The sequence below is a fragment of the Rhinichthys klamathensis genome, unplaced genomic scaffold (genome assembly GCF_029890125.1).
Source record: "Rhinichthys klamathensis goyatoka isolate OS25496 unplaced genomic scaffold, OSU_Roscu_1.1 h1tg000223l_1, whole genome shotgun sequence".
Taxonomy (NCBI): domain Eukaryota; kingdom Metazoa; phylum Chordata; class Actinopteri; order Cypriniformes; family Leuciscidae; genus Rhinichthys; species Rhinichthys klamathensis.
This window is the reverse complement of record NW_026606747.1, coordinates 3505621-3530102: the sequence shown is the minus strand read 5'-3', so window position 1 is coordinate 3530102 and position 24482 is coordinate 3505621. Positions and strand designations below refer to the sequence as shown.

Here is a 24482-nt window from a genome sequence, read left to right as displayed (position 1 = left end):
AAACCCAGCACAGCTATCAGAAGTTTGTCTGTTCTATGCTAATTCAGATCTTGCGGTCACAGGCTTGCTTTGAACAAACCATCCTTGAATTTGTCGAACGGCCACCTTAAATGTAGCCCATTAAAGACGACCCAGGTGGGACTTGAACCCACAATCTCCAGCTCCGGAGGCTGATGCCTTATTCATTAGGCCACTGGGCCTTGTCTGCTAAGCTTTGCCTTTGATCTGTAATATGACTTCAAGTGGTTTCTGCTGCTCAAACAACTACACTTTGGTATCTCGACGCCAGGTCGGGTTCCGTTTGTGGCGCCCCCCCGAAAGATTTGCTTTCGACGAGGCTCGTTGGTCTAGGGGTATGATTCTCGCTTTGGGTGCGAGAGGTCCCGGGTTCAAACCCCGGACGAGCCCAGCAGCTTCGGAACAAGCAGCCAGCTGGCTCCATCCTTTTGCAGCACTGAGCCAAACTCAAAACTGTCGTGGCTTTGAAATCCTTACTGCTGCTTGAGTTCTCATCTGTACTACAACAGAGCCAAGATTCAGCCAGATGACAAGCGGTTATTTCCTTGCACAGAACGTACTCTGAATCGCTGCCTGCCAGGGAGTGCGGCTTCCTAACGACAAACGCTTTCTATTAAAACTAGTGCCCGCCCATTCTGTTAGAGGCCAGCGTTCGGCGACTGTACAAGTGTACGCAAGTAGCCCGATGCCTTTAGCAGCCAGGCTCGTTGGTCTAGGGGTATGATTCTTGCTTTGGGTGCGAGAGGTCCCGGGTTTAAATCCCGGACGAGCCCAGCAGTCTCAGCAGGAGCAGCCTGTTGGCTCCGTCCTTTGGAGCGCTGAGCCAAACTCAAAACTGCTGTGCTATTGAAATCCTTAAGGCTGTTTGTCTTCATCGGTACTACAATTTAGCCAATAGTCAGCCAGATGACAAGTGTTTATTTCCTTCACAGAACATACTCACAATCGCTGCCTGCCAGGGAGTACGGCTCCCTAACGACAAACGTTTTGCATTAAAACTAGTGCCTGCCCATTCTGTTAAAGGCCAGCGTTCAGTGACTGTACAAGTGTATGCAAGTAGCCCAAATTTTCATTAATCAGGCTCGTTGGTCTAGGGGTATGATTCTCGCTTCGGGTGCGAGAGGTCCCGGGTTCAAATCCCGGACGAGCCCAGCAGTTTCAGAGTGATTCATCCAGTTGGCTCATTCCTTTGCAGCACTGAGCCGAACTCAAAACTGTTGTGGTCTGCTCAAATCCTTGCTGCTGCTCGTGGTCATCTGTCCTATAACTTAGCCCAGATTTGATTTATTTATTTATTTAGAAAAGGGACAGAGTACATGAATCAACATTCATTAATGTAGGTGTACCCAAATTAGCCCCAAGGTTAGGTTTCATCGGTAGTGCCTTTGCCAGATGTTATTAGGCCTAAAACTAGAGAAAAGGGTAAAACATTACAACAATAATACAACCAGAACTTGTAAACAACTCTGTAAAATACAATTAAAGATATACAAACAGACGATATATATATACACAATAAAAAAAGAAAGATATATCAAAAAATAATCAAAAAAAGATTTGGTATGAGTTAAATAATACTAATTAAAATGTATATTATTGTACTATTTACTAATTACTAACTGTAATTCAGCCAGATGGCAAGTGTTTATTTCCTTGGCAGAACGTACTCAGAATCGCTGCATGCCAGGGAGTACGGCTCCCTAACGACAAACGCTTTCTATTAAAACTAGTGCCTGCTCATTCTGTTAGAAGCCAGGGTTCGGCGACTGTACAAGTGTACGCACGTAGTCTGAGACTTCATCAGCCAGGCTCGTTGGTCTAGGGGTATGATTCTCGCTTAGGGTGCGAGAGGTCCCGGGTTCAAATCCCGGATGAGCCCTCTCACCTTTAGTATGAGTTCAAGGGTTCTCTGACTCTTTTTGCTGTTGCTGCTTTTCTCTATCAACCACTTCATATCTGGCCATTTTACTGCAAGCCACATAGTACTTGACGTCACGTTCTGCAGCATCAGAGGCTGATGCATCGGCCAAATTGAAGTTTTTGCAGGCCTGTAGATGCCGTAGTGGGATTCAAACCATTTTATATCGCTCCTAATTGAATTACCGTGGCTCTTTTGCAGAAACGCTAAGCACAGGTATACTTGTTGCTCTGTGGAGTTTCTTTGAACAAATTATCATTGACTTTTTGCAGCATTTTGTGCCTCTCTGCTTTCGTACGCAAAGCCTTCGTTGTAGGTCTGGTGCAACAGCAAAAAGCGGCCTTTTCCCATTAAGCCACTGGGCCTCTTGCGCAGGTTGCTTTGTGTAATTTCAGCCTGATAGGGCACATGCACGGGCAGGACAGAACAGAGTGACGCACACAAAAACCCAGCACAGCTATCAGAAGTTTGTATGTTCTATGCTAATTCAGATCTTGCGGTCATCATGGCTACAGGCTTGCTTTGAACAAACCATCCTTGAATTTGTCGAACGGCCACCTTAAATGTAGCCCATTAAAGACGACCCAGGTGGGACTTGAACCCACAATCTCCAGCTCCGGAGGCTGATGCCTTATTCATTAGGCCACTGGGCCTTGTCTGCTAAGCTTTGCCTTTGATCTGTAATATGACTTCAAGTGGTTTCTGCTGCTCAAACAACTACACTTTGGTATCTCGACGCCAGGTCGGGTTCCGTTTGTGGCGCCCCCCCGAAAGATTTGCTTTCGACGAGGCTCGTTGGTCTAGGGGTATGATTCTCGCTTTGGGTGCGAGAGGTCCCGGGTTCAAACCCCGGACGAGCCCAGCAGCTTCGGAACAAGCAGCCAGCTGGCTCCATCCTTTTGCAGCACTGAGCCAAACTCAAAACTGTCGTGGCTTTGAAATCCTTACTGCTGCTTGAGTTCTCATCTGTACTACAACAGAGCCAAGATTCAGCCAGATGACAAGCGGTTATTTCCTTGCACAGAACGTACTCTGAATCGCTGCCTGCCAGGGAGTGCGGCTTCCTAACGACAAACGCTTTCTATTAAAACTAGTGCCCGCCCATTCTGTTAGAGGCCAGCGTTCGGCGACTGTACAAGTGTACGCAAGTAGCCCGATGCCTTTAGCAGCCAGGCTCGTTGGTCTAGGGGTATGATTCTTGCTTTGGGTGCGAGAGGTCCCGGGTTTAAATCCCGGACGAGCCCAGCAGTCTCAGCAGGAGCAGCCTGTTGGCTCCGTCCTTTGGAGCGCTGAGCCAAACTCAAAACTGCTGTGCTATTGAAATCCTTAAGGCTGTTTGTCTTCATCGGTACTACAATTTAGCCAATAGTCAGCCAGATGACAAGTGTTTATTTCCTTCACAGAACATACTCACAATCGCTGCCTGCCAGGGAGTACGGCTCCCTAACGACAAACGTTTTGCATTAAAACTAGTGCCTGCCCATTCTGTTAAAGGCCAGCGTTCAGTGACTGTACAAGTGTATGCAAGTAGCCCAAATTTTCATTAATCAGGCTCGTTGGTCTAGGGGTATGATTCTCGCTTCGGGTGCGAGAGGTCCCGGGTTCAAATCCCGGACGAGCCCAGCAGTTTCAGAGCGATTCAGCCAGTTGGCTCATTCCTTTGCAGCACTGAGCCGAACTCAAAACTGTTGTGGTCTGCTCAAATCCTTGCTGCTGCTCGTGGTCATCTGTCCTATAACTTAGCCCAGATTTGATTTATTTATTTATTTAGAAAAGGGACAGAGTACATGAATCAACATTCATTAATGTAGGTGTACCCAAATTAGCCCCAAGGTTAGGTTTCATCGGTAGTGCCTTTGCCAGATGTTATTAGGCCTAAAACTAGAGAAAAGGGTAAAACATTACAACAATAATACAACCAGAACTTGTAAACAACTCTGTAAAATACAATTAAAGATATACAAACAGACGATATATATATACACAATAAAAAAAGAAAGATATATCAAAAAATAATCAAAAAAAGATTTGGTATGAGTTAAATAATACTAATTAAAATGTATATTATTGTACTATTTACTAATTACTAACTGTAATTCAGCCAGATGGCAAGTGTTTATTTCCTTGGCAGAACGTACTCAGAATCGCTGCATGCCAGGGAGTACGGCTCCCTAACGACAAACGCTTTCTATTAAAACTAGTGCCTGCTCATTCTGTTAGAAGCCAGGGTTCGGCGACTGTACAAGTGTACGCACGTAGTCTGAGACTTCATCAGCCAGGCTCGTTGGTCTAGGGGTATGATTCTCGCTTAGGGTGCGAGAGGTCCCGGGTTCAAATCCCGGATGAGCCCTCTCACCTTTAGTATGAGTTCAAGGGTTCTCTGACTCTTTTTGCTGTTGCTGCTTTTCTCTATCAACCACTTCATATCTGGCCATTTTACTGCAAGCCACATAGTACTTGACGTCACGTTCTGCAGCATCAGAGGCTGATGCATCGGCCAAATTGAAGTTTTTGCAGGCCTGTAGATGCCGTAGTGGGATTCAAACCATTTTATATCGCTCCTAATTGAATTACCGTGGCTCTTTTGCAGAAACGCTAAGCACAGGTATACTTGTTGCTCTGTGGAGTTTCTTTGAACAAATTATCATTGACTTTTTGCAGCATTTTGTGCCTCTCTGCTTTCGTACGCAAAGCCTTCGTTGTAGGTCTGGTGCAACAGCAAAAAGCGGCCTTTTCCCATTAAGCCACTGGGCCTCTTGCGCAGGTTGCTTTGTGTAATTTCAGCCTGATAGGGCACATGCACGGGCAGGACAGAACAGAGTGACGCACACAAAAACCCAGCACAGCTATCAGAAGTTTGTCTGTTCTATGCTAATTCAGATCTTGCGGTCACAGGCTTGCTTTGAACAAACCATCCTTGAATTTGTCGAACGGCCACCTTAAATGTAGCCCATTAAAGACGACCCAGGTGGGACTTGAACCCACAATCTCCAGCTCCGGAGGCTGATGCCTTATTCATTAGGCCACTGGGCCTTGTCTGCTAAGCTTTGCCTTTGATCTGTAATATGACTTCAAGTGGTTTCTGCTGCTCAAACAACTACACTTTGGTATCTCGACGCCAGGTCGGGTTCCGTTTGTGGCGCCCCCCCGAAAGATTTGCTTTCGACGAGGCTCGTTGGTCTAGGGGTATGATTCTCGCTTTGGGTGCGAGAGGTCCCGGGTTCAAACCCCGGACGAGCCCAGCAGCTTCGGAACAAGCAGCCAGCTGGCTCCATCCTTTTGCAGCACTGAGCCAAACTCAAAACTGTCGTGGCTTTGAAATCCTTACTGCTGCTTGAGTTCTCATCTGTACTACAACAGAGCCAAGATTCAGCCAGATGACAAGCGGTTATTTCCTTGCACAGAACGTACTCTGAATCGCTGCCTGCCAGGGAGTGCGGCTTCCTAACGACAAACGCTTTCTATTAAAACTAGTGCCCGCCCATTCTGTTAGAGGCCAGCGTTCGGCGACTGTACAAGTGTACGCAAGTAGCCCGATGCCTTTAGCAGCCAGGCTCGTTGGTCTAGGGGTATGATTCTTGCTTTGGGTGCGAGAGGTCCCGGGTTTAAATCCCGGACGAGCCCAGCAGTCTCAGCAGGAGCAGCCTGTTGGCTCCGTCCTTTGGAGCGCTGAGCCAAACTCAAAACTGCTGTGCTATTGAAATCCTTAAGGCTGTTTGTCTTCATCGGTACTACAATTTAGCCAATAGTCAGCCAGATGACAAGTGTTTATTTCCTTCACAGAACATACTCACAATCGCTGCCTGCCAGGGAGTACGGCTCCCTAACGACAAACGTTTTGCATTAAAACTAGTGCCTGCCCATTCTGTTAAAGGCCAGCGTTCAGTGACTGTACAAGTGTATGCAAGTAGCCCAAATTTTCATTAATCAGGCTCGTTGGTCTAGGGGTATGATTCTCGCTTCGGGTGCGAGAGGTCCCGGGTTCAAATCCCGGACGAGCCCAGCAGTTTCAGAGTGATTCATCCAGTTGGCTCATTCCTTTGCAGCACTGAGCCGAACTCAAAACTGTTGTGGTCTGCTCAAATCCTTGCTGCTGCTCGTGGTCATCTGTCCTATAACTTAGCCCAGATTTGATTTATTTATTTATTTAGAAAAGGGACAGAGTACATGAATCAACATTCATTAATGTAGGTGTACCCAAATTAGCCCCAAGGTTAGGTTTCATCGGTAGTGCCTTTGCCAGATGTTATTAGGCCTAAAACTAGAGAAAAGGGTAAAACATTACAACAATAATACAACCAGAACTTGTAAACAACTCTGTAAAATACAATTAAAGATATACAAACAGACGATATATATATACACAATAAAAAAAGAAAGATATATCAAAAAATAATCAAAAAAAGATTTGGTATGAGTTAAATAATACTAATTAAAATGTATATTATTGTACTATTTACTAATTACTAACTGTAATTCAGCCAGATGGCAAGTGTTTATTTCCTTGGCAGAACGTACTCAGAATCGCTGCATGCCAGGGAGTACGGCTCCCTAACGACAAACGCTTTCTATTAAAACTAGTGCCTGCTCATTCTGTTAGAAGCCAGGGTTCGGCGACTGTACAAGTGTACGCACGTAGTCTGAGACTTCATCAGCCAGGCTCGTTGGTCTAGGGGTATGATTCTCGCTTAGGGTGCGAGAGGTCCCGGGTTCAAATCCCGGATGAGCCCTCTCACCTTTAGTATGAGTTCAAGGGTTCTCTGACTCTTTTTGCTGTTGCTGCTTTTCTCTATCAACCACTTCATATCTGGCCATTTTACTGCAAGCCACATAGTACTTGACGTCACGTTCTGCAGCATCAGAGGCTGATGCATCGGCCAAATTGAAGTTTTTGCAGGCCTGTAGATGCCGTAGTGGGATTCAAACCATTTTATATCGCTCCTAATTGAATTACCGTGGCTCTTTTGCAGAAACGCTAAGCACAGGTATACTTGTTGCTCTGTGGAGTTTCTTTGAACAAATTATCATTGACTTTTTGCAGCATTTTGTGCCTCTCTGCTTTCGTACGCAAAGCCTTCGTTGTAGGTCTGGTGCAACAGCAAAAAGCGGCCTTTTCCCATTAAGCCACTGGGCCTCTTGCGCAGGTTGCTTTGTGTAATTTCAGCCTGATAGGGCACATGCACGGGCAGGACAGAACAGAGTGACGCACACAAAAACCCAGCACAGCTATCAGAAGTTTGTATGTTCTATGCTAATTCAGATCTTGCGGTCATCATGGCTACAGGCTTGCTTTGAACAAACCATCCTTGAATTTGTCGAACGGCCACCTTAAATGTAGCCCATTAAAGACGACCCAGGTGGGACTTGAACCCACAATCTCCAGCTCCGGAGGCTGATGCCTTATTCATTAGGCCACTGGGCCTTGTCTGCTAAGCTTTGCCTTTGATCTGTAATATGACTTCAAGTGGTTTCTGCTGCTCAAACAACTACACTTTGGTATCTCGACGCCAGGTCGGGTTCCGTTTGTGGCGCCCCCCCGAAAGATTTGCTTTCGACGAGGCTCGTTGGTCTAGGGGTATGATTCTCGCTTTGGGTGCGAGAGGTCCCGGGTTCAAACCCCGGACGAGCCCAGCAGCTTCGGAACAAGCAGCCAGCTGGCTCCATCCTTTTGCAGCACTGAGCCAAACTCAAAACTGTCGTGGCTTTGAAATCCTTACTGCTGCTTGAGTTCTCATCTGTACTACAACAGAGCCAAGATTCAGCCAGATGACAAGCGGTTATTTCCTTGCACAGAACGTACTCTGAATCGCTGCCTGCCAGGGAGTGCGGCTTCCTAACGACAAACGCTTTCTATTAAAACTAGTGCCCGCCCATTCTGTTAGAGGCCAGCGTTCGGCGACTGTACAAGTGTACGCAAGTAGCCCGATGCCTTTAGCAGCCAGGCTCGTTGGTCTAGGGGTATGATTCTTGCTTTGGGTGCGAGAGGTCCCGGGTTTAAATCCCGGACGAGCCCAGCAGTCTCAGCAGGAGCAGCCTGTTGGCTCCGTCCTTTGGAGCGCTGAGCCAAACTCAAAACTGCTGTGCTATTGAAATCCTTAAGGCTGTTTGTCTTCATCGGTACTACAATTTAGCCAATAGTCAGCCAGATGACAAGTGTTTATTTCCTTCACAGAACATACTCACAATCGCTGCCTGCCAGGGAGTACGGCTCCCTAACGACAAACGTTTTGCATTAAAACTAGTGCCTGCCCATTCTGTTAAAGGCCAGCGTTCAGTGACTGTACAAGTGTATGCAAGTAGCCCAAATTTTCATTAATCAGGCTCGTTGGTCTAGGGGTATGATTCTCGCTTCGGGTGCGAGAGGTCCCGGGTTCAAATCCCGGACGAGCCCAGCAGTTTCAGAGTGATTCATCCAGTTGGCTCATTCCTTTGCAGCACTGAGCCGAACTCAAAACTGTTGTGGTCTGCTCAAATCCTTGCTGCTGCTCGTGGTCATCTGTCCTATAACTTAGCCCAGATTTGATTTATTTATTTATTTAGAAAAGGGACAGAGTACATGAATCAACATTCATTAATGTAGGTGTACCCAAATTAGCCCCAAGGTTAGGTTTCATCGGTAGTGCCTTTGCCAGATGTTATTAGGCCTAAAACTAGAGAAAAGGGTAAAACATTACAACAATAATACAACCAGAACTTGTAAACAACTCTGTAAAATACAATTAAAGATATACAAACAGACGATATATATATACACAATAAAAAAAGAAAGATATATCAAAAAATAATCAAAAAAAGATTTGGTATGAGTTAAATAATACTAATTAAAATGTATATTATTGTACTATTTACTAATTACTAACTGTAATTCAGCCAGATGGCAAGTGTTTATTTCCTTGGCAGAACGTACTCAGAATCGCTGCATGCCAGGGAGTACGGCTCCCTAACGACAAACGCTTTCTATTAAAACTAGTGCCTGCTCATTCTGTTAGAAGCCAGGGTTCGGCGACTGTACAAGTGTACGCACGTAGTCTGAGACTTCATCAGCCAGGCTCGTTGGTCTAGGGGTATGATTCTCGCTTAGGGTGCGAGAGGTCCCGGGTTCAAATCCCGGATGAGCCCTCTCACCTTTAGTATGAGTTCAAGGGTTCTCTGACTCTTTTTGCTGTTGCTGCTTTTCTCTATCAACCACTTCATATCTGGCCATTTTACTGCAAGCCACATAGTACTTGACGTCACGTTCTGCAGCATCAGAGGCTGATGCATCGGCCAAATTGAAGTTTTTGCAGGCCTGTAGATGCCGTAGTGGGATTCAAACCATTTTATATCGCTCCTAATTGAATTACCGTGGCTCTTTTGCAGAAACGCTAAGCACAGGTATACTTGTTGCTCTGTGGAGTTTCTTTGAACAAATTATCATTGACTTTTTGCAGCATTTTGTGCCTCTCTGCTTTCGTACGCAAAGCCTTCGTTGTAGGTCTGGTGCAACAGCAAAAAGCGGCCTTTTCCCATTAAGCCACTGGGCCTCTTGCGCAGGTTGCTTTGTGTAATTTCAGCCTGATAGGGCACATGCACGGGCAGGACAGAACAGAGTGACGCACACAAAAACCCAGCACAGCTATCAGAAGTTTGTCTGTTCTATGCTAATTCAGATCTTGCGGTCATCATGGCTACAGGCTTGCTTTGAACAAACCATCCTTGAATTTGTCGAACGGCCACCTTAAATGTAGCCCATTAAAGACGACCCAGGTGGGACTTGAACCCACAATCTCCAGCTCCGGAGGCTGATGCCTTATTCATTAGGCCACTGGGCCTTGTCTGCTAAGCTTTGCCTTTGATCTGTAATATGACTTCAAGTGGTTTCTGCTGCTCAAACAACTACACTTTGGTATCTCGACGCCAGGTCGGGTTCCGTTTGTGGCGCCCCCCCGAAAGATTTGCTTTCGACGAGGCTCGTTGGTCTAGGGGTATGATTCTCGCTTTGGGTGCGAGAGGTCCCGGGTTCAAATCCCGGACGAGCCCAGCAGCTTCGGAACAAGCAGCCAGCTGGCTCCATCCTTTTGCAGCACTGAGCCAAACTCAAAACTGTCGTGGCTTTGAAATCCTTACTGCTGCTTGAGTTCTCATCTGTACTACAACAGAGCCAAGATTCAGCCAGATGACAAGCGGTTATTTCCTTGCACAGAACGTACTCTGAATCGCTGCCTGCCAGGGAGTGCGGCTTCCTAACGACAAACGCTTTCTATTAAAACTAGTGCCCGCCCATTCTGTTAGAGGCCAGCGTTCGGCGACTGTACAAGTGTACGCAAGTAGCCCGATGCCTTTAGCAGCCAGGCTCGTTGGTCTAGGGGTATGATTCTTGCTTTGGGTGCGAGAGGTCCCGGGTTTAAATCCCGGACGAGCCCAGCAGTCTCAGCAGGAGCAGCCTGTTGGCTCCGTCCTTTGGAGCGCTGAGCCAAACTCAAAACTGCTGTGCTATTGAAATCCTTAAGGCTGTTTGTCTTCATCGGTACTACAATTTAGCCAATAGTCAGCCAGATGACAAGTGTTTATTTCCTTCACAGAACATACTCACAATCGCTGCCTGCCAGGGAGTACGGCTCCCTAACGACAAACGTTTTGCATTAAAACTAGTGCCTGCCCATTCTGTTAAAGGCCAGCGTTCAGTGACTGTACAAGTGTATGCAAGTAGCCCAAATTTTCATTAATCAGGCTCGTTGGTCTAGGGGTATGATTCTCGCTTCGGGTGCGAGAGGTCCCGGGTTCAAATCCCGGACGAGCCCAGCAGTTTCAGAGTGATTCAGCCAGTTGGCTCATTCCTTTGCAGCACTGAGCCGAACTCAAAACTGTTGTGGTCTGCTCAAATCCTTGCTGCTGCTCGTGGTCATCTGTCCTATAACTTAGCCCAGATTTGATTTATTTATTTATTTAGAAAAGGGACAGAGTACATGAATCAACATTCATTAATGTAGGTGTACCCAAATTAGCCCCAAGGTTAGGTTTCATCGGTAGTGCCTTTGCCAGATGTTATTAGGCCTAAAACTAGAGAAAAGGGTAAAACATTACAACAATAATACAACCAGAACTTGTAAACAACTCTGTAAAATACAATTAAAGATATACAAACAGACGATATATATATACACAATAAAAAAAGAAAGATATATCAAAAAATAATCAAAAAAAGATTTGGTATGAGTTAAATAATACTAATTAAAATGTATATTATTGTACTATTTACTAATTACTAACTGTAATTCAGCCAGATGGCAAGTGTTTATTTCCTTGGCAGAACGTACTCAGAATCGCTGCATGCCAGGGAGTACGGCTCCCTAACGACAAACGCTTTCTATTAAAACTAGTGCCTGCTCATTCTGTTAGAAGCCAGGGTTCGGCGACTGTACAAGTGTACGCACGTAGTCTGAGACTTCATCAGCCAGGCTCGTTGGTCTAGGGGTATGATTCTCGCTTAGGGTGCGAGAGGTCCCGGGTTCAAATCCCGGATGAGCCCTCTCACCTTTAGTATGAGTTCAAGGGTTCTCTGACTCTTTTTGCTGTTGCTGCTTTTCTCTATCAACCACTTCATATCTGGCCATTTTACTGCAAGCCACATAGTACTTGACGTCACGTTCTGCAGCATCAGAGGCTGATGCATCGGCCAAATTGAAGTTTTTGCAGGCCTGTAGATGCCGTAGTGGGATTCAAACCATTTTATATCGCTCCTAATTGAATTACCGTGGCTCTTTTGCAGAAACGCTAAGCACAGGTATACTTGTTGCTCTGTGGAGTTTCTTTGAACAAATTATCATTGACTTTTTGCAGCATTTTGTGCCTCTCTGCTTTCGTACGCAAAGCCTTCGTTGTAGGTCTGGTGCAACAGCAAAAAGCGGCCTTTTCCCATTAAGCCACTGGGCCTCTTGCGCAGGTTGCTTTGTGTAATTTCAGCCTGATAGGGCACATGCACGGGCAGGACAGAACAGAGTGACGCACACAAAAACCCAGCACAGCTATCAGAAGTTTGTATGTTCTATGCTAATTCAGATCTTGCGGTCATCATGGCTACAGGCTTGCTTTGAACAAACCATCCTTGAATTTGTCGAACGGCCACCTTAAATGTAGCCCATTAAAGACGACCCAGGTGGGACTTGAACCCACAATCTCCAGCTCCGGAGGCTGATGCCTTATTCATTAGGCCACTGGGCCTTGTCTGCTAAGCTTTGCCTTTGATCTGTAATATGACTTCAAGTGGTTTCTGCTGCTCAAACAACTACACTTTGGTATCTCGACGCCAGGTCGGGTTCCGTTTGTGGCGCCCCCCCGAAAGATTTGCTTTCGACGAGGCTCGTTGGTCTAGGGGTATGATTCTCGCTTTGGGTGCGAGAGGTCCCGGGTTCAAATCCCGGACGAGCCCAGCAACTTCGGAACAAGCAGCCAGCTGGCTCCATCCTTTTGCAGCACTGAGCCAAACTCAAAACTGTCGTGGTTTTGAAATCCTTACTGCTGCTTGAGTTCTCATCTGTACTACAACAGAGCCAAGATTCAGCCAGATGACAAGCGGTTATTTCCTTGCACAGAACGTACTCTGAATCGCTGCCTGCCAGGGAGTGCGGCTTCCTAACGACAAACGCTTTCTATTAAAACTAGTGCCCGCCCATTCTGTTAGAGGCCAGCGTTCGGCGACTGTACAAGTGTACGCAAGTAGCCCGATGCCTTTAGCAGCCAGGCTCGTTGGTCTAGGGGTATGATTCTCGCTTTGGGTGCGAGAGGTCCCGGGTTTAAATCCCGGACGAGCCCAGCAGTCTCAGCAGGAGCAGCCTGTTGGCTCCGTCCTTTGGAGCGCTGAGCCAAACTCAAAACTGCTGTGCTTTTGAAATCCTTAAGGCTGTTTGTCTTCATCGGTACTACAATTTAGCCAATAGTCAGCCAGATGACAAGTGTTTATTTCCTTCACAGAACATACTCACAATCGCTGCCTGCCAGGGAGTACGGCTCCCTAACGACAAACGTTTTGCATTAAAACTAGTGCCTGCCCATTCTGTTAAAGGCCAGCGTTCAGTGACTGTACAAGTGTATGCAAGTAGCCCAAATTTTCATTATTCAGGCTTGTTGGTCTAGGGGTATGATTCTCGCTTCGGGTGCGAGAGGTCCCGGGTTCAAATCCCGGACGAGCCCAGCAGTTTCAGAGTGATTCAGCCAGTTGGCTCATTCCTTTGCAGCACTGAGCCGAACTCAAAACTGCTGTGGTCTGCTCAAATCCTTGCTTCTGCTCGTGGTCATCTGTCCTATAACTTAGCCCAGATTTGATTTATTTATTTATTTAGAAAAGGGACAGAGTACATGAATCAACATTCATTAATGTAGGTGTACCCAAATTAGCCCCAAGGTTAGGTTTCATCGGTAGTGCCTTTGCCAGATGTTATTAGGCCTAAAACTAGAGAAAAGGGTAAAACATTACAACAATAATACAACCAGAACTTGTAAACAACTCTGTAAAATACAATTAAAGATATACAAACAGACGATATATATATACACAATAAAAAAAGAAAGATATATCAAAAAATAATCAAAAAAAGATTTGGTATGAGTTAAATAATACTAATTAAAATGTATATTATTGTACTATTTACTAATTACTAACTGTAATTCAGCCAGATGGCAAGTGTTTATTTCCTTGGCAGAACGTACTCAGAATCGCTGCATGCCAGGGAGTACGGCTCCCTAACGACAAACGCTTTCTATTAAAACTAGTGCCTGCTCATTCTGTTAGAAGCCAGGGTTCGGCGACTGTACAAGTGTACGCACGTAGTCTGAGACTTCATCAGCCAGGCTCGTTGGTCTAGGGGTATGATTCTCGCTTAGGGTGCAAGAGGTCCCGGGTTCAAATCCCGGACAACCCCTTACCTTTAGTATGAGTTCAAGGGTTCTCTGACTCTTTTTGCTGTTGCTGCTTTTTTCTATCAACCACTTCATATCTGGCCATTTTACTGCAAGCCACATAGTACTTGACGTCACGTTCTGCAGCATCAGAGGCTGATGCATCGGCCAAATTGAAGTTTTTGCAGGCCTGTAGATGCCGTAGTGGGATTCAAACCATTTTATATCGCTCCTAATTGAATTACCGTGGCTCTTTTGCAGAAACGCTAAGCACAGGTATACTTGTTGCTCTGTGGAGTTTCTTTGAACAAATTATCATTGACTTTTTGCAGCATTTTGTGCCTCTCTGCTTTCGTACGCAAAGCCTTCGTTGTAGGTCTGGTGCAACAGCAAAAAGCGGCCTTTTCCCATTAAGCCACTGGGCCTCTTGCGCAGGTTGCTTTGTGTAATTTCAGCCTGATAGGGCAAATGCACGGGCAGGACAGAACAGAGTGACGCACACAAAAACCCAGCACAGCTATCAGAAGTTTGTCTGTTCTATGCTAATTCAGATCTTGCGGTCATCATGGCTACAGGCTTGCTTTGAACAAACCATCCTTGAATTTGTCGAACGGCCACCTTAAATGTAGCCCATTAAAGACGACCCAGGTGGGACTTGAACCCACAATCTCCAGCTCCGGAGGCTGATGCCTTATTCATTAGGCCACTGGGCCTTGTCTGCTAAACTTTGCCTTTGATCTGTAATATGACTTCAAGTGGTTTCTGCTGCTCAAACAACTACACTTTGGTATCTCGACGCCAGGTCGGGTTCCGTTTGTGGCGCCCCCCCGAAAGATTTGCTTTCGACGAGGCTCGTTGGTCTAGGGGTATGATTCTCGCTTTGGGTGCGAGAGGTCCCGGGTTCAAATCCCGGACGAGCCCAGCAGCTTCGGAACAAGCAGCCAGCTGGCTCCATCCTTTTGCAGCACTGAGCCAAACTCAAAACTGTCGTGGCTTTGAAATCCTTACTGCTGCTTGAGTTCTCATCTGTACTACAACAGAGCCAAGATTCAGCCAGATGACAAGCGGTTATTTCCTTGCACAGAACGTACTCTGAATCGCTGCCTGCCAGGGAGTGCGGCTTCCTAACGACAAACGCTTTCTATTAAAACTAGTGCCCGCCCATTCTGTTAGAGGCCAGCGTTCGGCGACTGTACAAGTGTACGCAAGTAGCCCGATGCCTTTAGCAGCCAGGCTCGTTGGTCTAGGGGTATGATTCTCGCTTTGGGTGCGAGAGGTCCCGGGTTTAAATCCCGGACGAGCCCAGCAGTCTCAGCAGGAGCAGCCTGTTGGCTCCGTCCTTTGGAGCGCTGAGCCAAACTCAAAACTGCTGTGCTTTTGAAATCCTTAAGGCTGTTTGTCTTCATCGGTACTACAATTTAGCCAATAGTCAGCCAGATGACAAGTGTTTATTTCCTTCACAGAACATACTCACAATCGCTGCCTGCCAGGGAGTACGGCTCCCTAACGACAAACGTTTTGCATTAAAACTAGTGCCTGCCCATTCTGTTAAAGGCCAGCGTTCAGTGACTGTACAAGTGTATGCAAGTAGCCCAAATTTTCATTATTCAGGCTTGTTGGTCTAGGGGTATGATTCTCGCTTCGGGTGCGAGAGGTCCCGGGTTCAAATCCCGGACGAGCCCAGCAGTTTCAGAGTGATTCAGCCAGTTGGCTCATTCCTTTGCAGCACTGAGCCGAACTCAAAACTGCTGTGGTCTGCTCAAATCCTTGCTGCTGCTCGTGGTCATCTGTCCTATAACTTAGCCCAGATTTGATTTATTTATTTATTTAGAAAAGGGACAGAGTACATGAATCAACATTCATTAATGTAGGTGTACCCAAATTAGCCCCAAGGTTAGGTTTCATCGGTAGTGCCTTTGCCAGATGTTATTAGGCCTAAAACTAGAGAAAAGGGTAAAACATTACAACAATAATACAACCAGAACTTGTAAACAACTCTGTAAAATACAATTAAAGATATACAAACAGACGATATATATATACACAATAAAAAAAGAAAGATATATCAAAAAATAATCAAAAAAAGATTTGGTATGAGTTAAATAATACTAATTAAAATGTATATTATTGTACTATTTACTAATTACTAACTGTAATTCAGCCAGATGGCAAGTGTTTATTTCCTTGGCAGAACGTACTCAGAATCGCTGCATGCCAGGGAGTACGGCTCCCTAACGACAAACGCTTTCTATTAAAACTAGTGCCTGCTCATTCTGTTAGAAGCCAGGGTTCGGCGACTGTACAAGTGTACGCACGTAGTCTGAGACTTCATCAGCCAGGCTCGTTGGTCTAGGGGTATGATTCTCGCTTAGGGTGCGAGAGGTCCCGGGTTCAAATCCCGGACAACCCCTTACCTTTAGTATGAGTTCAAGGGTTCTCTGACTCTTTTTGCTGTTGCTGCTTTTTTCTATCAACCACTTCATATCTGGCCATTTTACTGCAAGCCACATAGTACTTGACGTCACGTTCTGCAGCATCAGAGGCTGATGCATCGGCCAAATTGAAGTTTTTGCAGGCCTGTAGATGCCGTAGTGGGATTCAAACCATTTTATATCGCTCCTAATTGAATTACCGTGGCTCTTTTGCAGAAACGCTAAGCACAGGTATACTTGTTGCTCTGTGGAGTTTCTTTGAACAAATTATCATTGACTTTTTGCAGCATTTTGTGCCTCTCTGCTTTCGTACGCAAAGCCTTCGTTGTAGGTCTGGTGCAACAGCAAAAAGCGGCCTTTTCCCATTAAGCCACTGGGCCTCTTGCGCAGGTTGCTTTGTGTAATTTCAGCCTGATAGGGCAAATGCACGGGCAGGACAGAACAGAGTGACGCACACAAAAACCCAGCACAGCTATCAGAAGTTTGTATGTTCTATGCTAATTCAGATCTTGCGGTCATCATGGCTACAGGCTTGCTTTGAACAAACCATCCTTGAATTTGTCGAACGGCCACCTTAAATGTAGCCCATTAAAGACGACCCAGGTGGGACTTGAACCCACAATCTCCAGCTCCGGAGGCTGATGCCTTATTCATTAGGCCACTGGGCCTTGTCTGCTAAACTTTGCCTTTGATCTGTAATATGACTTCAAGTGGTTTCTGCTGCTCAAACAACTACACTTTGGTATCTCGACGCCAGGTCGGGTTCCGTTTGTGGCGCCCCCCCGAAAGATTTGCTTTCGACGAGGCTCGTTGGTCTAGGGGTATGATTCTCGCTTTGGGTGCGAGAGGTCCCGGGTTCAAATCCCGGACGAGCCCAGCAGCTTCGGAACAAGCAGCCAGCTGGCTCCATCCTTTTGCAGCACTGAGCCAAACTCAAAACTGTCGTGGCTTTGAAATCCTTACTGCTGCTTGAGTTCTCATCTGTACTACAACAGAGCCAAGATTCAGCCAGATGACAAGCGGTTATTTCCTTGCACAGAACGTACTCTGAATCGCTGCCTGCCAGGGAGTGCGGCTTCCTAACGACAAACGCTTTCTATTAAAACTAGTGCCCGCCCATTCTGTTAGAGGCCAGCGTTCGGCGACTGTACAAGTGTACGCAAGTAGCCCGATGCCTTTAGCAGCCAGGCTCGTTGGTCTAGGGGTATGATTCTCGCTTTGGGTGCGAGAGGTCCCGGGTTTAAATCCCGGACGAGCCCAGCAGTCTCAGCAGGAGCAGCCTGTTGGCTCCGTCCTTTGGAGCGCTGAGCCAAACTCAAAACTGCTGTGCTTTTGAAATCCTTAAGGCTGTTTGTCTTCATCGGTACTACAATTTAGCCAATAGTCAGCCAGATGACAAGTGTTTATTTCCTTCACAGAACATACTCACAATCGCTGCCTGCCAGGGAGTACGGCTCCCTAACGACAAACGTTTTGCATTAAAACTAGTGCCTGCCCATTCTGTTAAAGGCCAGCGTTCAGTGACTGTACAAGTGTATGCAAGTAGCCCAAATTTTCATTATTCAGGCTTGTTGGTCTAGGGGTATGATTCTCGCTTCGGGTGCGAGAGGTCCCGGGTTCAAATCCCGGACGAGCCCAGCAGTTTCAGAGTGATTCAGCCAGTTGGCTCATTCCTTTGCAGCACTGAGCCGAACTCAAAACTGCTGTGGTCTGCTCAAATCCTTGCTGCTGCTCGTGGTCATCTGTCCTATAACTTAGCCCAGATTTGATTTATTTATTTATTTAGAAAAGGGACAGAGTACATGAATCAACATTCATTAATGTAGGTGTACCCAAATTAGCCCCAAGGTTAGGTTTCATCGGTAGTGCCTTTGCCAGATGTTATTAGGCCTAAAACTAGAGAAAAGGGTAAAACATTACAACAATAATACAACCAGAACTTGTAAACAACTCTGTAAAATACAATTAAAGATATACAAACAGACGATATATATATACACAATAAAAAAAGAAAGATATATCAAAAAATAATCAAAAAAAGATTTGGTATGAGTTAAATAATACTAATTAAAATGTATATTATTGTACTATTTACTAATTACTAACTGTAATTCAGCCAGATGGCAAGTGTTTATTTCCTTGGCAGAACGTACTCAGAATCGCTGCATGCCAGGGAGTACGGCTCCCTAACGACAAACGCTTTCTATTAAAACTAGTGCCTGCTCATTCTGTTAGAAGCCAGGGTTCGGCGACTGTACAAGTGTACGCACGTAGTCTGAGACTTCATCAGCCAGGCTCGTTGGTCTAGGGGTATGATTCTCGCTTAGGGTGCGAGAGGTCCCGGGTTCAAATCCCGGACAACCCCTTACCTTTAGTATGAGTTCAAGGGTTCTCTGACTCTTTTTGCTGTTGCTGCTTTTTTCTATCAACCACTTCATATCTGGCCATTTTACTGCAAGCCACATAGTACTTGACGTCACGTTCTGCAGCATCAGAGGCTGATGCATCGGCCAAATTGAAGTTTTTGCAGGCCTGTAGATGCCGTAGTGGGATTCAAACCATTTTATATCGCTCCTAATTGAATTACCGTGGCTCTTTTGCAGAAACGCTAAGCACAGGTATACTTGTTGCTCTGTGGAGTTTCTTTGAACAAATTATCATTGACTTTTTGCAGCATTTTGTGCCTCTCTGCTTTCGTACGCAAAGCCTTCGTTGTAGGTCTGGTGCAACAGCAAAAAGCGGCCTTTTCCCATTAAGCCACTGGGCCTCTTGCGCAGGTTGCTTTGTGTAATTTCAGCCTGATAGGGCAAATGCACGGGCAGGACAGAACAGAGTGACGCACACAAAAACCCAGCACAGCTATCAGAAGTTTGTCTGTTCTATGCTAATTCAGATCTTGCGGTCATCATGGCTACAGGCTTGCTTTGAACAAACCATCCTTGAATTTGTCGAACGGCCACCTTAAATGTAGCCCATTAAAGACGACCCAGGTGGGACTTGAACCCACAATCTCCAGCTCCGGAGGCTGATGCCTTATTCATTAGGCCACTGGGCCTTGTCTGCTAAACTTTGCCTTTGATCTGTAATATGACTTCAAGTGGTTTCTGCTGCTCAAACAACTACACTTTGGTATCTCGACGCCAGGTCGGGTTCCGTTTGTGGCGCCCCCCCGAAAGATTTGCTTTCGACGAGGCTCGTTGGTCTAGGGGTATGATTCTCGCTTTGGGTGCGAGAGGTCCCGGGTTCAAATCCCGGACGAGCCCAGCAGCTTCGGAACAAGCAGCCAGCTGGCTCCATCCTTTTGCAGCACTGAGCCAAACTCAAAACTGTCGTGGCTTTGAAATCCTTACTGCTGCTTGAGTTCTCATCTGTACTACAACAGAGCCAAGATTCAGCCAGATGACAAGCGGTTATTTCCTTGCACAGAACGTACTCTGAATCGCTGCCTGCCAGGGAGTGCGGCTTCCTAACGACAAACGCTTTCTATTAAAACTAGTGCCCGCCCATTCTGTTAGAGGCCAGCGTTCGGCGACTGTACAAGTGTACGCAAGTAGCCCGATGCCTTTAGCAGCCAGGCTCGTTGGTCTAGGGGTATGATTCTTGCTTTGGGTGCGAGAGGTCCCGGGTTTAAATCCCGGACGAGCCCAGCAGTCTCAGCAGGAGCAGCCTGTTGGCTCCGTCCTTTGGAGCGCTGAGCCAAACTCAAAACTGCTGTGCTATTGAAATCCTTAAGGCTGTTTGTCTTCATCGGTACTACAATTTAGCCAATAGTCAGCCAGATGACAAGTGTTTATTTCCTTCACAGAACATACTCACAATCGCTGCCTGCCAGGGAGTACGGCTCCCTAACGACAAACGTTTTGCATTAAAACTAGTGCCTGCCCATTCTGTTAAAGGCCAGCGTTCAGTGACTGTACAAGTGTATGCAAGTAGCCCAAATTTTCATTAATCAGGCTCGTTGGTCTAGGGGTATGATTCTCGCTTCGGGTGTGAGAGGTCCCGGGTTCAAATCCCGGACGAGCCCAGCAGTTTCAGAGTGATTCAGCCAGTTGGCTCATTCCTTTGCAGCACTGAGCCGAACTCAAAACTGTTGTGGTCTGCTCAAATCCTTGCTGCTGCTCGTGGTCATCTGTCCTATAACTTAGCCCAGATTTGATTTATTTATTTATTTAGAAAAGGGACAGAGTACATGAATCAACATTCATTAATGTAGGTGTACCCAAATTAGCCCCAAGGTTAGGTTTCATCGGTAGTGCCTTTGCCAGATGTTATTAGGCCTAAAACTAGAGAAAAGGGTAAAACATTACAACAATAATACAACCAGAACTTGTAAACAACTCTGTAAAATACAATTAAAGATATACAAACAGACGATATATATATACACAATAAAAAAAGAAAGATATATCAAAAAATAATCAAAAAAAGATTTGGTATGAGTTAAATAATACTAATTAAAATGTATATTATTGTACTATTTACTAATTACTAACTGTAATTCAGCCAGATGGCAAGTGTTTATTTCCTTGGCAGAACGTACTCAGAATCGCTGCATGCCAGGGAGTACGGCTCCCTAACGACAAACGCTTTCTATTAAAACTAGTGCCTGCTCATTCTGTTAGAAGCCAGGGTTCGGCGACTGTACAAGTGTACGCACGTAGTCTGAGACTTCATCAGCCAGGCTCGTTGGTCTAGGGGTATGATTCTCGCTTAGGGTGCGAGAGGTCCTGGGTTCAAATCCCGGATGAGCCGTCTCACCTTTAGTATGAGTTCAAGGGTTCTCTGACTCTTTTTGCTGTTGCTGCTTTTCTCTATCAACCACTTCATATCTGGCCATTTTACTGCAAGCCACATAGTACTTGACGTCACGTTCTGCAGCATCAGAGGCTGATGCATCGGCCAAATTGAAGTTTTTGCAGGCCTGTAGATGCCGTAGTGGGATTCAAACCATTTTATATCGCTCCTAATTGAATTACCGTGGCTCTTTTGCAGAAACGCTAAGCACAGGTATACTTGTTGCTCTGTGGAGTTTCTTTGAACAAATTATCATTGACTTTTTGCAGCATTTTGTGCCTCTCTGCTTTCGTACGCAAAGCCTTCGTTGTAGGTCTGGTGCAACAGCAAAAAGCGGCCTTTTCCCATTAAGCCACTGGGCCTCTTGCGCAGGTTGCTTTGTGTAATTTCAGCCTGATAGGGCACATGCACGGGCAGGACAGAACAGAGTGACGCACACAAAAACCCAGCACAGCTATCAGAAGTTTGTCTGTTCTATGCTAATTCAGATCTTGCGGTCATCATGGCTACAGGCTTGCTTTGAACAAACCATCCTTGAATTTGTCGAACGGCCACCTTAAATGTAGCCCATTAAAGACGACCCAGGTGGGACTTGAACCCACAATCTCCAGCTCCGGAGGCTGATGCCTTATCCATTAGGCCACTGGGCCTTGTCTGCTAAGCTTTGCCTTTGATCTGTAATATGACTTCAAGTGGTTTCTGCTGCTCAAACAACTACACTTTGGTATCTCGACGCCAGGTCGGGTTCCGTTTGTGGCGCCCCCCCGAAAGATTTGCTTTCGACGAGGCTCGTTGGTCTAGGGGTATGATTCTTGCTTTGGGTGTGAGAGGTCCCGGGTTTAAATCCCGGACGAGCCCAGCAGTCTCAGCAGGAGCAGCCTGTTGGCTCCGTCCTTTGGAGCGCTGAGCCAAACTCAAAACTGCTGTGCTTTTGAAATCCTTAAGGCTGTTTGTCTTCATCGGTACTACAATTTAGCCAATAGTCAGCCAGATGACAAGTGTTTATTTCCTTCACAGAACATACTCACAATCGCTGCCTGCCAGGGAGTACGGCTCCCTAACGACAAACGTTTTGCATTAAAACTAGTGCCTGCCCATTCTGTTAAAGGCCAGCGTTCAGTGACTGTACAAGTGTATGCAAGTAGCCCAAATTTTCATTAATCAGGCTCGTTGGTCTAGGGGTATGATTCTCGCTTCGGGTGCGAGAGGTCCCAGGTTCAAATCCCGGATGAGCCCAGCAGTTTCAGAGTGATTCAGCCAGTTGGCTCATTCCTTTGCAGCACTGAGCCGAACTCAAAACTGTTGTGGTCTGCTCAAATCCTTGCTGCTGCTCGTGGTCATCTGTCCTATAACTTAGCCCAGATTTGATTTATTTATTTATTTAGAAAAGGGACAGAGTACATGAATCAACATTCATTAATGTAGGTGTACCCAAATTAGCCCCAAGGTTAGGTTTCATCGGTAGTGCCTTTGCCAGATGTTATTAGGCCTAAAACTAGAGAAAAGGGTAAAACATTACAACAATAATACAACCAGAACTTGTAAACAACTCTGTAAAATACAATTAAAGATATACAAACAGACGATATATATATACACAATAAAAAAAGAAAGATATATCAAAAAATAATCAAAAAAAGATTTGGTATGAGTTAAATAATACTAATTAAAATGTATATTACTGTACTATTTACTAATTACTAACTGTAATTCAGCCAGATGGCAAGTGTTTATTTCCTTGGCAGAACGTACTCAGAATCGCTGCATGCCAGGGAGTACGGCTCCCTAACGACAAACGCTTTCTATTAAAACTAGTGCCTGCTCATTCTGTTAGAAGCCAGGGTTCGGCGACTGTACAAGTGTACGCACGTAGTCTGAGACTTCATCAGCCAGGCTCGTTGGTCTAGGGGTATGATTCTCGCTTAGGGTGCGAGAGGTCCCGGGTTCAAATCCCGGACGAGCCCTCTCACCTTTAGTATGAGTTCAAGGGTTCTCTGACTCTTTTTGCTGTTGCTGCTTTTCTCTATCAACCACTTCATATCTGGCCATTTTACTGCAAGCCACATAGTACTTGACGTCACGTTCTGCAGCATCAGAGGCTGATGCATCGGCCAAATTGAAGTTTTTGCAGGCCTGTAGATGCCGTAGTGGGATTCAAACCATTTTATATCGCTCCTAATTGAATTACCGTGGCTCTTTTGCAGAAACGCTAAGCACAGGTATACTTGTTGCTCTGTGGAGTTTCTTTGAACAAATTATCATTGACTTTTTGCAGCATTTTGTGCCTCTCTGCTTTCGTACACAAAGCCTTCGTTGTAGGTCTGGTGCAACAGCAAAAAGCGGCCTTTTCCCATTAAGCCACTGGGCCTCTTGCGCAGGTTGCTTTGTGTAATTTCAGCCTGATAGGGCACATGCACGGGCAGGACAGAACAGAGTGACGCACACAAAAACCCAGCACAGCTATCAGAAGTTTGTCTGTTCTATGCTAATTCAGATCTTGCGGTCATCATGGCTACAGGCTTGCTTTGAACAAACCATCCTTGAATTTGTCGAACGGCCACCTTAAATGTAGCCCATTAAAGACGACCCAGGTGGGACTTGAACCCACAATCTCCAGCTCCGGAGGCTGATGCCTTATCCATTAGGCCACTGGGCCTTGTCTGCTAAGCTTTGCCTTTGATCTGTAATATGACTTCAAGTGGTTTCTGCTGCTCAAACAACTACACTTTGGTATCTCGACGCCAGGTCGGGTTCCGTTTGTGGCGCCCCCCCGAAAGATTTGCTTTCGACGAGGCTCGTTGGTCTAGGGGTATGATTCTTGCTTTGGGTGTGAGAGGTCCCGGGTTTAAATCCCGGACGAGCCCAGCAGTCTCAGCAGGAGCAGCCTGTTGGCTCCGTCCTTTGGAGCGCTGAGCCAAACTCAAAACTGCTGTGCTTTTGAAATCCTTAAGGCTGTTTGTCTTCATCGGTACTACAATTTAGCCAATAGTCAGCCAGATGACAAGTGTTTATTTCCTTCACAGAACATACTCACAATCGCTGCCTGCCAGGGAGTACGGCTCCCTAACGACAAACGTTTTGCATTAAAACTAGTGCCTGCCCATTCTGTTAAAGGCCAGCGTTCAGTGACTGTACAAGTGTATGCAAGTAGCCCAAATTTTCATTAATCAGGCTCGTTGGTCTAGGGGTATGATTCTCGCTTCGGGTGCGAGAGGTCCCAGGTTCAAATCCCGGACGAGCCCAGCAGTTTCAGAGTGATTCAGCCAGTTGGCTCATTCCTTTGCAGCACTGAGCCGAACTCAAAACTGTTGTGGTCTGCTCAAATCCTTGCTGCTGCTCGTGGTCATCTGTCCTATAACTTAGCCCAGATTTGATTTATTTATTTATTTAGAAAAGGGACAGAGTACATGAATCAACATTCATTAATGTAGGTGTACCCAAATTAG

At 46.0% G+C, this 24482-nt stretch overlaps 48 non-coding genes across 48 annotated transcripts; 37 read left to right on the top strand and 11 right to left on the bottom strand.

Moving 5' to 3' along the window:
- Positions 1–127: 127 nt before the first annotated feature.
- On the bottom strand, positions 128–200 carry trnar-ccg (transfer RNA arginine (anticodon CCG)). Its single transcript has one exon. It is a non-coding gene; the product is annotated as a tRNA-Arg (tRNA).
- A 136-nt stretch (positions 201–336) lies between these two features.
- Positions 337–408, top strand: trnap-ugg (transfer RNA proline (anticodon UGG)). The gene has a single exon. It is a non-coding gene; the product is annotated as a tRNA-Pro (tRNA).
- A 311-nt stretch (positions 409–719) lies between these two features.
- Positions 720–791, top strand: trnap-ugg (transfer RNA proline (anticodon UGG)). The gene has a single exon. It is a non-coding gene; the product is annotated as a tRNA-Pro (tRNA).
- A 306-nt stretch (positions 792–1097) lies between these two features.
- trnap-cgg (transfer RNA proline (anticodon CGG)) lies at positions 1098–1169 on the top strand. The gene has a single exon. It is a non-coding gene; the product is annotated as a tRNA-Pro (tRNA).
- Positions 1170–1825: 656 nt separating this feature from the next.
- trnap-agg (transfer RNA proline (anticodon AGG)) lies at positions 1826–1897 on the top strand. The gene has a single exon. It is a non-coding gene; the product is annotated as a tRNA-Pro (tRNA).
- A 619-nt stretch (positions 1898–2516) lies between these two features.
- Positions 2517–2589, bottom strand: trnar-ccg (transfer RNA arginine (anticodon CCG)). The gene has a single exon. It is a non-coding gene; the product is annotated as a tRNA-Arg (tRNA).
- Positions 2590–2725: 136 nt separating this feature from the next.
- Positions 2726–2797, top strand: trnap-ugg (transfer RNA proline (anticodon UGG)). Its single transcript has one exon. It is a non-coding gene; the product is annotated as a tRNA-Pro (tRNA).
- A 311-nt stretch (positions 2798–3108) lies between these two features.
- trnap-ugg (transfer RNA proline (anticodon UGG)) lies at positions 3109–3180 on the top strand. The gene has a single exon. It is a non-coding gene; the product is annotated as a tRNA-Pro (tRNA).
- A 306-nt stretch (positions 3181–3486) lies between these two features.
- Positions 3487–3558, top strand: trnap-cgg (transfer RNA proline (anticodon CGG)). Its single transcript has one exon. It is a non-coding gene; the product is annotated as a tRNA-Pro (tRNA).
- Positions 3559–4214: 656 nt separating this feature from the next.
- trnap-agg (transfer RNA proline (anticodon AGG)) lies at positions 4215–4286 on the top strand. The gene has a single exon. It is a non-coding gene; the product is annotated as a tRNA-Pro (tRNA).
- A 610-nt stretch (positions 4287–4896) lies between these two features.
- trnar-ccg (transfer RNA arginine (anticodon CCG)) lies at positions 4897–4969 on the bottom strand. The gene has a single exon. It is a non-coding gene; the product is annotated as a tRNA-Arg (tRNA).
- Positions 4970–5105: 136 nt separating this feature from the next.
- trnap-ugg (transfer RNA proline (anticodon UGG)) lies at positions 5106–5177 on the top strand. Its single transcript has one exon. It is a non-coding gene; the product is annotated as a tRNA-Pro (tRNA).
- A 311-nt stretch (positions 5178–5488) lies between these two features.
- trnap-ugg (transfer RNA proline (anticodon UGG)) lies at positions 5489–5560 on the top strand. Its single transcript has one exon. It is a non-coding gene; the product is annotated as a tRNA-Pro (tRNA).
- Positions 5561–5866: 306 nt separating this feature from the next.
- trnap-cgg (transfer RNA proline (anticodon CGG)) lies at positions 5867–5938 on the top strand. Its single transcript has one exon. It is a non-coding gene; the product is annotated as a tRNA-Pro (tRNA).
- A 656-nt stretch (positions 5939–6594) lies between these two features.
- trnap-agg (transfer RNA proline (anticodon AGG)) lies at positions 6595–6666 on the top strand. The gene has a single exon. It is a non-coding gene; the product is annotated as a tRNA-Pro (tRNA).
- A 619-nt stretch (positions 6667–7285) lies between these two features.
- Positions 7286–7358, bottom strand: trnar-ccg (transfer RNA arginine (anticodon CCG)). The gene has a single exon. It is a non-coding gene; the product is annotated as a tRNA-Arg (tRNA).
- A 136-nt stretch (positions 7359–7494) lies between these two features.
- trnap-ugg (transfer RNA proline (anticodon UGG)) lies at positions 7495–7566 on the top strand. The gene has a single exon. It is a non-coding gene; the product is annotated as a tRNA-Pro (tRNA).
- Positions 7567–7877: 311 nt separating this feature from the next.
- trnap-ugg (transfer RNA proline (anticodon UGG)) lies at positions 7878–7949 on the top strand. Its single transcript has one exon. It is a non-coding gene; the product is annotated as a tRNA-Pro (tRNA).
- A 306-nt stretch (positions 7950–8255) lies between these two features.
- On the top strand, positions 8256–8327 carry trnap-cgg (transfer RNA proline (anticodon CGG)). Its single transcript has one exon. It is a non-coding gene; the product is annotated as a tRNA-Pro (tRNA).
- Positions 8328–8983: 656 nt separating this feature from the next.
- On the top strand, positions 8984–9055 carry trnap-agg (transfer RNA proline (anticodon AGG)). Its single transcript has one exon. It is a non-coding gene; the product is annotated as a tRNA-Pro (tRNA).
- Positions 9056–9674: 619 nt separating this feature from the next.
- trnar-ccg (transfer RNA arginine (anticodon CCG)) lies at positions 9675–9747 on the bottom strand. The gene has a single exon. It is a non-coding gene; the product is annotated as a tRNA-Arg (tRNA).
- A 136-nt stretch (positions 9748–9883) lies between these two features.
- On the top strand, positions 9884–9955 carry trnap-ugg (transfer RNA proline (anticodon UGG)). The gene has a single exon. It is a non-coding gene; the product is annotated as a tRNA-Pro (tRNA).
- Positions 9956–10266: 311 nt separating this feature from the next.
- On the top strand, positions 10267–10338 carry trnap-ugg (transfer RNA proline (anticodon UGG)). The gene has a single exon. It is a non-coding gene; the product is annotated as a tRNA-Pro (tRNA).
- Positions 10339–10644: 306 nt separating this feature from the next.
- trnap-cgg (transfer RNA proline (anticodon CGG)) lies at positions 10645–10716 on the top strand. The gene has a single exon. It is a non-coding gene; the product is annotated as a tRNA-Pro (tRNA).
- Positions 10717–11372: 656 nt separating this feature from the next.
- trnap-agg (transfer RNA proline (anticodon AGG)) lies at positions 11373–11444 on the top strand. Its single transcript has one exon. It is a non-coding gene; the product is annotated as a tRNA-Pro (tRNA).
- Positions 11445–12063: 619 nt separating this feature from the next.
- trnar-ccg (transfer RNA arginine (anticodon CCG)) lies at positions 12064–12136 on the bottom strand. The gene has a single exon. It is a non-coding gene; the product is annotated as a tRNA-Arg (tRNA).
- Positions 12137–12272: 136 nt separating this feature from the next.
- Positions 12273–12344, top strand: trnap-ugg (transfer RNA proline (anticodon UGG)). The gene has a single exon. It is a non-coding gene; the product is annotated as a tRNA-Pro (tRNA).
- A 311-nt stretch (positions 12345–12655) lies between these two features.
- On the top strand, positions 12656–12727 carry trnap-ugg (transfer RNA proline (anticodon UGG)). The gene has a single exon. It is a non-coding gene; the product is annotated as a tRNA-Pro (tRNA).
- A 306-nt stretch (positions 12728–13033) lies between these two features.
- trnap-cgg (transfer RNA proline (anticodon CGG)) lies at positions 13034–13105 on the top strand. Its single transcript has one exon. It is a non-coding gene; the product is annotated as a tRNA-Pro (tRNA).
- Positions 13106–14450: 1345 nt separating this feature from the next.
- trnar-ccg (transfer RNA arginine (anticodon CCG)) lies at positions 14451–14523 on the bottom strand. The gene has a single exon. It is a non-coding gene; the product is annotated as a tRNA-Arg (tRNA).
- Positions 14524–14659: 136 nt separating this feature from the next.
- trnap-ugg (transfer RNA proline (anticodon UGG)) lies at positions 14660–14731 on the top strand. The gene has a single exon. It is a non-coding gene; the product is annotated as a tRNA-Pro (tRNA).
- A 311-nt stretch (positions 14732–15042) lies between these two features.
- Positions 15043–15114, top strand: trnap-ugg (transfer RNA proline (anticodon UGG)). The gene has a single exon. It is a non-coding gene; the product is annotated as a tRNA-Pro (tRNA).
- A 306-nt stretch (positions 15115–15420) lies between these two features.
- trnap-cgg (transfer RNA proline (anticodon CGG)) lies at positions 15421–15492 on the top strand. Its single transcript has one exon. It is a non-coding gene; the product is annotated as a tRNA-Pro (tRNA).
- Positions 15493–16837: 1345 nt separating this feature from the next.
- Positions 16838–16910, bottom strand: trnar-ccg (transfer RNA arginine (anticodon CCG)). The gene has a single exon. It is a non-coding gene; the product is annotated as a tRNA-Arg (tRNA).
- A 136-nt stretch (positions 16911–17046) lies between these two features.
- On the top strand, positions 17047–17118 carry trnap-ugg (transfer RNA proline (anticodon UGG)). Its single transcript has one exon. It is a non-coding gene; the product is annotated as a tRNA-Pro (tRNA).
- Positions 17119–17429: 311 nt separating this feature from the next.
- On the top strand, positions 17430–17501 carry trnap-ugg (transfer RNA proline (anticodon UGG)). Its single transcript has one exon. It is a non-coding gene; the product is annotated as a tRNA-Pro (tRNA).
- Positions 17502–17807: 306 nt separating this feature from the next.
- Positions 17808–17879, top strand: trnap-cgg (transfer RNA proline (anticodon CGG)). Its single transcript has one exon. It is a non-coding gene; the product is annotated as a tRNA-Pro (tRNA).
- A 1345-nt stretch (positions 17880–19224) lies between these two features.
- Positions 19225–19297, bottom strand: trnar-ccg (transfer RNA arginine (anticodon CCG)). Its single transcript has one exon. It is a non-coding gene; the product is annotated as a tRNA-Arg (tRNA).
- Positions 19298–19433: 136 nt separating this feature from the next.
- On the top strand, positions 19434–19505 carry trnap-ugg (transfer RNA proline (anticodon UGG)). The gene has a single exon. It is a non-coding gene; the product is annotated as a tRNA-Pro (tRNA).
- A 311-nt stretch (positions 19506–19816) lies between these two features.
- On the top strand, positions 19817–19888 carry trnap-ugg (transfer RNA proline (anticodon UGG)). The gene has a single exon. It is a non-coding gene; the product is annotated as a tRNA-Pro (tRNA).
- Positions 19889–20194: 306 nt separating this feature from the next.
- On the top strand, positions 20195–20266 carry trnap-cgg (transfer RNA proline (anticodon CGG)). The gene has a single exon. It is a non-coding gene; the product is annotated as a tRNA-Pro (tRNA).
- A 1347-nt stretch (positions 20267–21613) lies between these two features.
- On the bottom strand, positions 21614–21686 carry trnar-ccg (transfer RNA arginine (anticodon CCG)). Its single transcript has one exon. It is a non-coding gene; the product is annotated as a tRNA-Arg (tRNA).
- Positions 21687–21822: 136 nt separating this feature from the next.
- trnap-ugg (transfer RNA proline (anticodon UGG)) lies at positions 21823–21894 on the top strand. The gene has a single exon. It is a non-coding gene; the product is annotated as a tRNA-Pro (tRNA).
- Positions 21895–22200: 306 nt separating this feature from the next.
- On the top strand, positions 22201–22272 carry trnap-cgg (transfer RNA proline (anticodon CGG)). Its single transcript has one exon. It is a non-coding gene; the product is annotated as a tRNA-Pro (tRNA).
- Positions 22273–22928: 656 nt separating this feature from the next.
- Positions 22929–23000, top strand: trnap-agg (transfer RNA proline (anticodon AGG)). The gene has a single exon. It is a non-coding gene; the product is annotated as a tRNA-Pro (tRNA).
- A 619-nt stretch (positions 23001–23619) lies between these two features.
- trnar-ccg (transfer RNA arginine (anticodon CCG)) lies at positions 23620–23692 on the bottom strand. The gene has a single exon. It is a non-coding gene; the product is annotated as a tRNA-Arg (tRNA).
- A 136-nt stretch (positions 23693–23828) lies between these two features.
- On the top strand, positions 23829–23900 carry trnap-ugg (transfer RNA proline (anticodon UGG)). Its single transcript has one exon. It is a non-coding gene; the product is annotated as a tRNA-Pro (tRNA).
- A 306-nt stretch (positions 23901–24206) lies between these two features.
- trnap-cgg (transfer RNA proline (anticodon CGG)) lies at positions 24207–24278 on the top strand. Its single transcript has one exon. It is a non-coding gene; the product is annotated as a tRNA-Pro (tRNA).
- Positions 24279–24482: the final 204 nt, after the last annotated feature.